A 7,537-nucleotide genomic window follows, 5' to 3' on the forward strand; every position below is an offset into this window, starting at 1 on the left:
AATAAACAGACCATAATGCATTATCTGTAAGACCAACTGCTCCGCACAGGTTTTCTTCCCAAATTTTGACTCCATTCCGGTCGGGGAATCAAGCTCATTTCAACTCGATTCACGTATATAAAGAATTGAAGCGAGCTTCAAGCTTGCTTCAACACCACATGTTAATGTAGCAGTCTACGAACAAACCCCCTTCTCGAAGTTTTTAGTTTATGTCAAATTGTTTGTTTAAAACTCTGAAATCGACTATAACCTTACACACACGTATTTTCTTGATAGTCTACTATTAAAAAGCAGCTTACCCGATTTCACTCCTGGTCTGAATTTCGCTATTTTGTTTTAGATTTTTTTTTTAATTATTCTGGCAAATATTCAACTGTATCAACTTTCAAATACAGAAACTAGACTACTGCGGACCTTTTTTTTGGCAATTTCTCATTGTTACTATATATGGAATACCATAAAAAACACGGCTATTAAATCTTTTTCTCAGAAAAGATCTTATGAAAACAATTTAAAGCATCACTAAATATGTTTCCAATTCAAAATTTTGTCAAAACAAAGATTTTAGTAATATTTTTTTACATGACCCCTATGACACTAACCACACCCCCACCGGATCCGCCATTGATACACCTGTAATCAAGGTTTTCTTTCTGGCATTAAAAAAAACATTTGTTTTGGTGGCCTTCTTTCGAAACTAGATTAGGTTTTTTGAGATATCACTTTTTTGTAATGCTTTTTGAGGCTATCTTAATTCATGAAGAAGCTTTTTTTTTCAATAAAACTCGTGATGATTTTCCAAATCCATAATTCGTTTCTTAAATATTTAGTTAAAATATTTATATAGTTTTACACAATATTTGAAAAAACTTCAAAAGTTGCTAGGTTACACCAGCCTTAAAAAAATAAAACGCTTTTGCTTATATGGTTTTCGACAGGCAAAGGCAAAATGGTATGAAAGTAAGTTTTTTTCTTGTAACGAATCTGTTGTCTAAACATCAAGTTAATAAAATATATTAAGGAATCTAAAAATAATGTTTGAAACGATTTTTTTTTTTAAACTTTATCAAAAAAAATTATAGATTGGATTACAAATCAGCACTAAAAATTTAATCCAAAACGTAAGCGGAGATTTTAAAAACCTGATGTGATAGAAAAAATTCAAATCAAATTTAAGGCGTCTTAATCCTTTGAAAAAGTATTGTTTTATTTGTGCAACAGAAAAAAGCGTAATTTAGTCGGCCAATATTAAAATTTTTAAATAGCTAGTAAATTTCCTAATGATAAGAAAATTTGTAACTATTAATAATTTGTACCGCTCATCACATTCTGTAATCAGTGTAATTATTTATGTGAATTATTAATAAAATAAAACCGAATGCTACTCGTTCAAATCTCCTACAACCTACACACTACTGTAGGTTGGGGCATGTGCACAAACTTACTTATTATTTTGTCATCTTTTTTTGTTGTTCTTTTATTTTTAAACTGAAGATGCATATCATTTTCAGTACCTCCCTTATTTTAACGTACCGTTAAACTGAAAAACATGTAAGAATTCATTAATTAAGCAGCAGAAAGTATTTTCGAACTACAACAAAAAAAATAACAAAATCGGAAAATCCCTTCATCGTACTCATTATGCGATTCTGAAAAATTCTAATTTTATCCAGAAAGATTCCCGAGTTGGGGGCAGCATTTTACGTTTAAGTGTAAGAATTAATATTGAAAATTGTTTCGTTCCGAAACATCCAAGGACAGATGCATATGATGCAGCTGTGGGAGTCAAGATGTAGCTGATGCCGAATGCTGCAGTTTGGGGAGGCAATCTTAAAATTTAATTTTCTTGAAACAGGTCAGAGCCCTGCTGCCGTACAGGCAACACTCTTAGGTTAGGTATTTCTATATGACAAGGTTATGCAGACGCGGAGCAGTAGTTGGCAACGTGCAGTGCAGTATGTTGTACTGAGGTATTTGTATATGGAAATGTAGGACCTCCGAAAACCGAAATCAAAAGAGACATGGATATGATACGATACGAAAATAGATGACGCGAACGCGATCCCCTCGTTGTCGGTTGCATGCATTGAAAATTGTGAGGAATATTATGGATTTCGCTGCATGCGACAAGATAATCCTAAAATTGTTAAGAATTTCCTCTGAGTTGTCGCCGATGTTAAGATTTATTCTGAAACCCGGGCCGGGAGTAGTAGGTACACACGTATAGAAAGAGTGGTGCTGAAGCTGATGGCTCATCAAGGGATAGCTTGTGTTCTGCTGCGGCAAAGAATATGGAGCTATTTTTAGTTAATATGTTTTGCTATTATATTTTTGATGCTGTCAGTTTTTGACTTTGTTGAAAACAAAACCAAAACGCATTAAGGTGCGATCTATTTTACTCATGTAAGTGAGAAAATGTGTTTTAAATTATTGCTTTTATAAGTGAGTACCTAACTCGTCATTGAATATACTCATAAATACTTGCTTGGGATCTCTTTCCATTGACAATTTTGGATTATTGATTTACACCGATAATAGACCTTTAAAGCATATTCTGCCTAATGTTTTTAAATACGAGTGTACATACATATGTGTTAAATTTTATATTCTGCTATCCGTCATTGGGAAATGATGGGTTTTTTCTTAGAACTTTTTTGAAAACAGAATATTGTAGTATTTTGTAGATACAAATACAAGATGTAAAATGGTTTTAAATTTAAAACTGATATCGAACATACCAAAAATTAGAGTGATATCAAAGCTTTTTTTTTCTTGATAATGACAGATTTTTCATATTAAATGTATATCGGCTAGAATTGTAAGCGGGTGATTACAAGGTCACTAAGGGACAGTTTGTCCAAAATGGGTTAAAGTTGCAATTTGATTATCACGGATTCCTTTTAATTCATAATAAGAAATCCGTGATAATGAAAGAGCGTTTCTTTACTTTTTCCTATATCTATTAACAAATCATAACTTTTCATTAATCGTTCCATTTTTCAGTCTATGTGTCAATTTTGTTGTCAATAAATAATCAAGAATTGAGTTTTGTTGGCGTTTGTGCCATCTTGTTTTTTTTGAACTTGTGGATGTAATGAGAAGTTTCACTATTGGAGTTGCATTCCAGCTTCTGGAAATTATTAGACAAATATTGTTTGAAAGGAAAAAATTGTTATATAACTATCACATCTTTCCTGCAATTTCGGCTTATCAGTTCTAAATTTTTTTTTTCACTTCAGAAGTTTCAGTAAGTAGTTAGCTTATAGCAAGCGTCAAACTACGATCTGAAGCGCATCATAAGTGCATGTGTTAGTTGTTAGTAAGAAAATAATACAATTATAGCCTAACACACGCACAAAATACAAAATATAATAATTATTAACATTTAACATGAATTATTACACTACAAAATACTACAGGTTCAAAACAATAATTGTAATCCCACCTTATTTAGATTTGAATCTATCGATGAGCAGTTTAAGTTGTATAAAATGCTCATTCGACTTAAAGCTTCATTCTTTCCATAGCTTGTTCTATGGAAGTCACTTTGTATAAAGTCAAATGTAAGCAGGTGATGGGGTCGGCCTAGGTGTTAGAAATGAGTTCTTCCATACACTGGAAATTTGCCTGTTTTTAGAGAAAGTTTGAATAACAAGGTAAGGGATTCAACTAAAGCATTACTGCACTTTTTTAATATTATTGGGGGAATATCATCGGGACCGGCATAGCACCGGCAACGGCCACGTCTTCATTCAACGCGGATAAAAGATCAAGGACCGTACTCTGTAGTAGATGATTGGAGACAGAGTTTTGAGATAAGTTTTTCATGCTTTATTTCTTTTGTTACGCAGTAAACGCAATTCTTTCGTGTACCAAGGGTGGCTGAGGTTTGTATTTCTTGATTTCTTTAAAGGTACATTTTTTTCTAAACAAGTATTAAGGATCTCATACAAATTTGAAGCTGCTTCGTCGATATTAGAAAATGCTAAACTATGAGCAGTTCCAAAAATAGTTAAACGTGCAGACAACAACTGGAAATTAGCCCTTATGAAATCAAAATTATATAAGCAGCCAAAGGAATTACTGTGTTCAGTAAGGTTATTACTTAAGTCAAGAAAAATGTCCAAGGGGTGATGATATTAGTAATTTCTGATCTAGATTCTAGAACAAGATTGTTAATAGCGTCAAAAGAAAATACTAAATCGAGAATTCAATTTTTTGAGTTTTTAATACAGCTTGTTTGCTGTAAGTCATTAAGAAGGATTTTATTGAGAACAGATGGCTCCAATTTTAAAGAAGAAAGAGAGGCCTTAAGGCAGGATTTGTGTTCGAATGGAATCCAGTCAATGTGCGGTAAACTAAAATCACCTAAGTAAAATATTGGTTTCAGCTTGACAAATTTATAAGACAGTCTAATGTCAAGTAGAGATCGTTATTCACAGACTCCAAACTTTTTGAAGGAATGTAGACGTTTAAAATGAAAATAATCTTAGTCTGTACCAATATCTTTGATAATTGTAACAGTTTGCTTCCGTAATCTGAATCTTCAATATCGTCAACAGCAATATTTCAACAGCTTTCCACGTAATTGAAATACCAGATGCACTGAAAATATGATGTCATTAATATTAAAAATATAGCTCTTCACTTAAAAATTAAAATAATCATGAAAGACGATTGTGACGTCACAGAAAACCGAAGATGGCGGGAATATCAAATCAGCATATCTTTTTCTAATTAGCAAGCCAGTGTGTGAATCTAGTTTGAACAAACCTGAATTCTAATTAATCCTTGATTAAATAGACCCAATCAAGCAAAATTGTCTGATTAACGAAATCTCAAATTAACTGCTCGATCTATGGATTCGTTAATTACGTTTTAATTGAACTAAAGTATTCTATGATTATCAACTGAAATAATTCTTGATTAAAGTTGATCAAGTGTGTTCGAACTTTGTTTTGTATGCATAAAATTAGATTTTATGGAATTTATTAGTATTTTATTTGCGATAAATAAAAACAAAATATTTGTTAACATTTGCAGTTGAAATTAACAAATCAGATTCAGTTCCAGGTCGAGATGATGGAGAGCAACGAACAGTTGGCTAAGGGATTTTTGAAGGGAATCAACAAAACTGGCATAAAAAGGGAATGGAATTCCATAGCTGAACAGCTGAACAGCAAGGGTTCTCCAATAAGAGATGAAGATGGTTGGCAAAAGGTTTGAATCGCTTATTTCATTAATGTAAACAATATTGTAATGCTTGCTTTAATCAGGTTTCGGCCGCCTTTAAGTTAAAAGTGAAGAAGAAAATAATAAACAATTCAAAAGAAAGAAAAGCAACTGGAGGAAAATTTATCTACGCTGGAAGATTATGTAGTAAATTTGCTTACATACAAACAGTGGTTAAACCCAAACGGAAATCCAATTGCCGTATCCCAGCCCAATTTACTTCCAAATACTTTGACGACTACATCCGGACATACTACAGGCTACAGATGCAGATGCAGAATTTGAATCTGACAAATCAAATGGATTTGAGGATTGTATTATCTGCTTTCTTTTTATAATTAATTGTGCTTTTTAAAAACTTCACACTCCCCCTTCTTCTTCATCATGACTATCGCTACTTGTGTTGTAATACATTTCTAAACTTATCATTTGAATTACTTATTTATTTACCAATAATTACATAAAACTGCATTTGTTAAACATTGAACAATGATTTTTTATTAAGACTTTTATTTAATTTTGACAGATGTTTTTTACTTTTGCATCGTTTAAAAATCTGTTACAAATTCATCGCGTCGAAGAACTTATGGAATAGGTATGATTGCAAATTAAAGGATCCTGACTTTGATTTTTCTGAAATTGAGCAAGATTAAAAATCAGCACTTGGCAAGGCCCTACTGAGTTTACAATTGATAACTCTATGTCAGGATGTCAAAGAAAGAGCTACAATAATATTTATATACAAACAATATAAATGCATTTCTAATGCTTCAGTTGTTCAGTACCAATTGTAAACTAAGTCTAAATGACATAGTTCCTGTTCACTTAATTTTGGAATAGGGCTTGTTTAAAGTAGAATACGTTTTTAAACTACATATAACCCAATTCGACTATCAAATTAATCAAGCGTTTGAAAAAAAGACTGTACCTATTCTAATGTGTACAAGTATACGCCTCTTAAGAAACTAAACATAATGCCTAGGTAAGGTATCTATGAACATAATGCATTGCGCGCATTAGGGGTAGTTTCCACTGTTGTGTGACAACAAACAATAAATCTATTATTGTTTATTACCTCACACTGCGATGGGAAAAATAAAGAAAATACTCTCAAACCCGTTGCATCTTTTTCACGGAAAAACACGATTTTCTCCCTAAAAAAAAACAAATCGCGGATAACTGATTCAAATAACATTCGGCGCTGCGCTGCGCTGTCACCTCTGGGTTACGTTTGGTCCTGTCAAATGTCGATCAACGATCCTCCAGCGAAATGATGATGAAGATTGAACGTGTTTTCTCCATTAAACACAAAGAAAATAAAAAAACAAGAAAAGAAAAGAAAACGCGTTTCATTTTTATATTAAGTTTATTATACCAGCATTTTTCTTTCAATCTTTTCTTTTTGATGTAATCAAAGAAAATCTGTTAATAAAAATCCAGTATTTTCACATAAAAATATCATCGGCAGCGAACTCGTTTTCCATTGTTTTCTACGAATGCGCTTTATGAACTCTCTAATGACGGTGGTGGTGCGGTGCAATTCGTCTTTTTTTTTTGTGTTGTTTGATTGAGCAAAATGACCGGAGTACTTGAAGTTTTCACGAACAAAAGGTGGCATAATAACGCACTGTGACTGTGATATAATGGTTACCACAGAACGGCGCGGCGGAGCGGCGACGCAAACGGCAAAGGACAGCGCAGCGGAGCGCAGTATGGCGGGTACATTTGGAAAATTATACGATGACGAATGAGTTCGAGTTTTCCATGTGAAACAAAGAAAAGCGGGTAAGCCGTGTTTCTGCTTCGATTGCTTACAAGATGTCATAAGTGTATGATTTGACTTGCCTTTGACTTTGTCCGTGATACATTATTAACGCTGAGCGCTGAGAAGAGGTTATTAAACCTTCCTTTGTAGATTTGGTTGGGATCGGGTTCGGGAGGCAAAAGTCAAATATCAAATATTTCAACTAAAAAAAAGAGAGACATAAATTAAGCAAAGTTTTTGAACCGGAACTCCATTAAATCAGGAACGTTGTGTTTTATTTTGGGTTTTTGGGAAAACAATGAAGTGTTCATCAGATGCTCAACCAAGCATTGCCAAACAAGCACAACCAAGACACCTACAAAAATAATGATTTCTCTAAGAAAACTGATGGAATAATTGATTCAGAGGAAGCGACAAATAATTGCAGATGCCAGGGACTTTACTTTATACAGTGAATTTTAAATTTTTGTTTAAATTACGAAATAATAGTTTGTTATGGTTGTTGCAAGAATAGCGTGAAGCGAATCATCATAATGATTT

General features: G+C 33.0%; 1 long non-coding RNA gene across 1 annotated transcript in view; it reads left to right on the top strand.

Moving 5' to 3' along the window:
- The window catches only part of LOC129938966 (uncharacterized), a 37,294-nt gene extending 31,601 nt beyond the window's left edge, over window positions 1-5,693 (top strand). The window contains exons 3-4 of the long non-coding RNA XR_008780494.1: window positions 5,068-5,220; window positions 5,277-5,693. This is a non-coding gene — a long non-coding RNA (uncharacterized LOC129938966). The remainder of the gene's footprint in view (window positions 1-5,067; window positions 5,221-5,276) is intronic.
- Window positions 5,694-7,537: the final 1,844 nt, after the last annotated feature.

Source organism: Eupeodes corollae, chromosome 1, assembly GCF_945859685.1.
Source record: "Eupeodes corollae chromosome 1, idEupCoro1.1, whole genome shotgun sequence".
In the NCBI taxonomy this organism is placed as follows: Eukaryota; Metazoa; Arthropoda; class Insecta; order Diptera; family Syrphidae; genus Eupeodes; species Eupeodes corollae.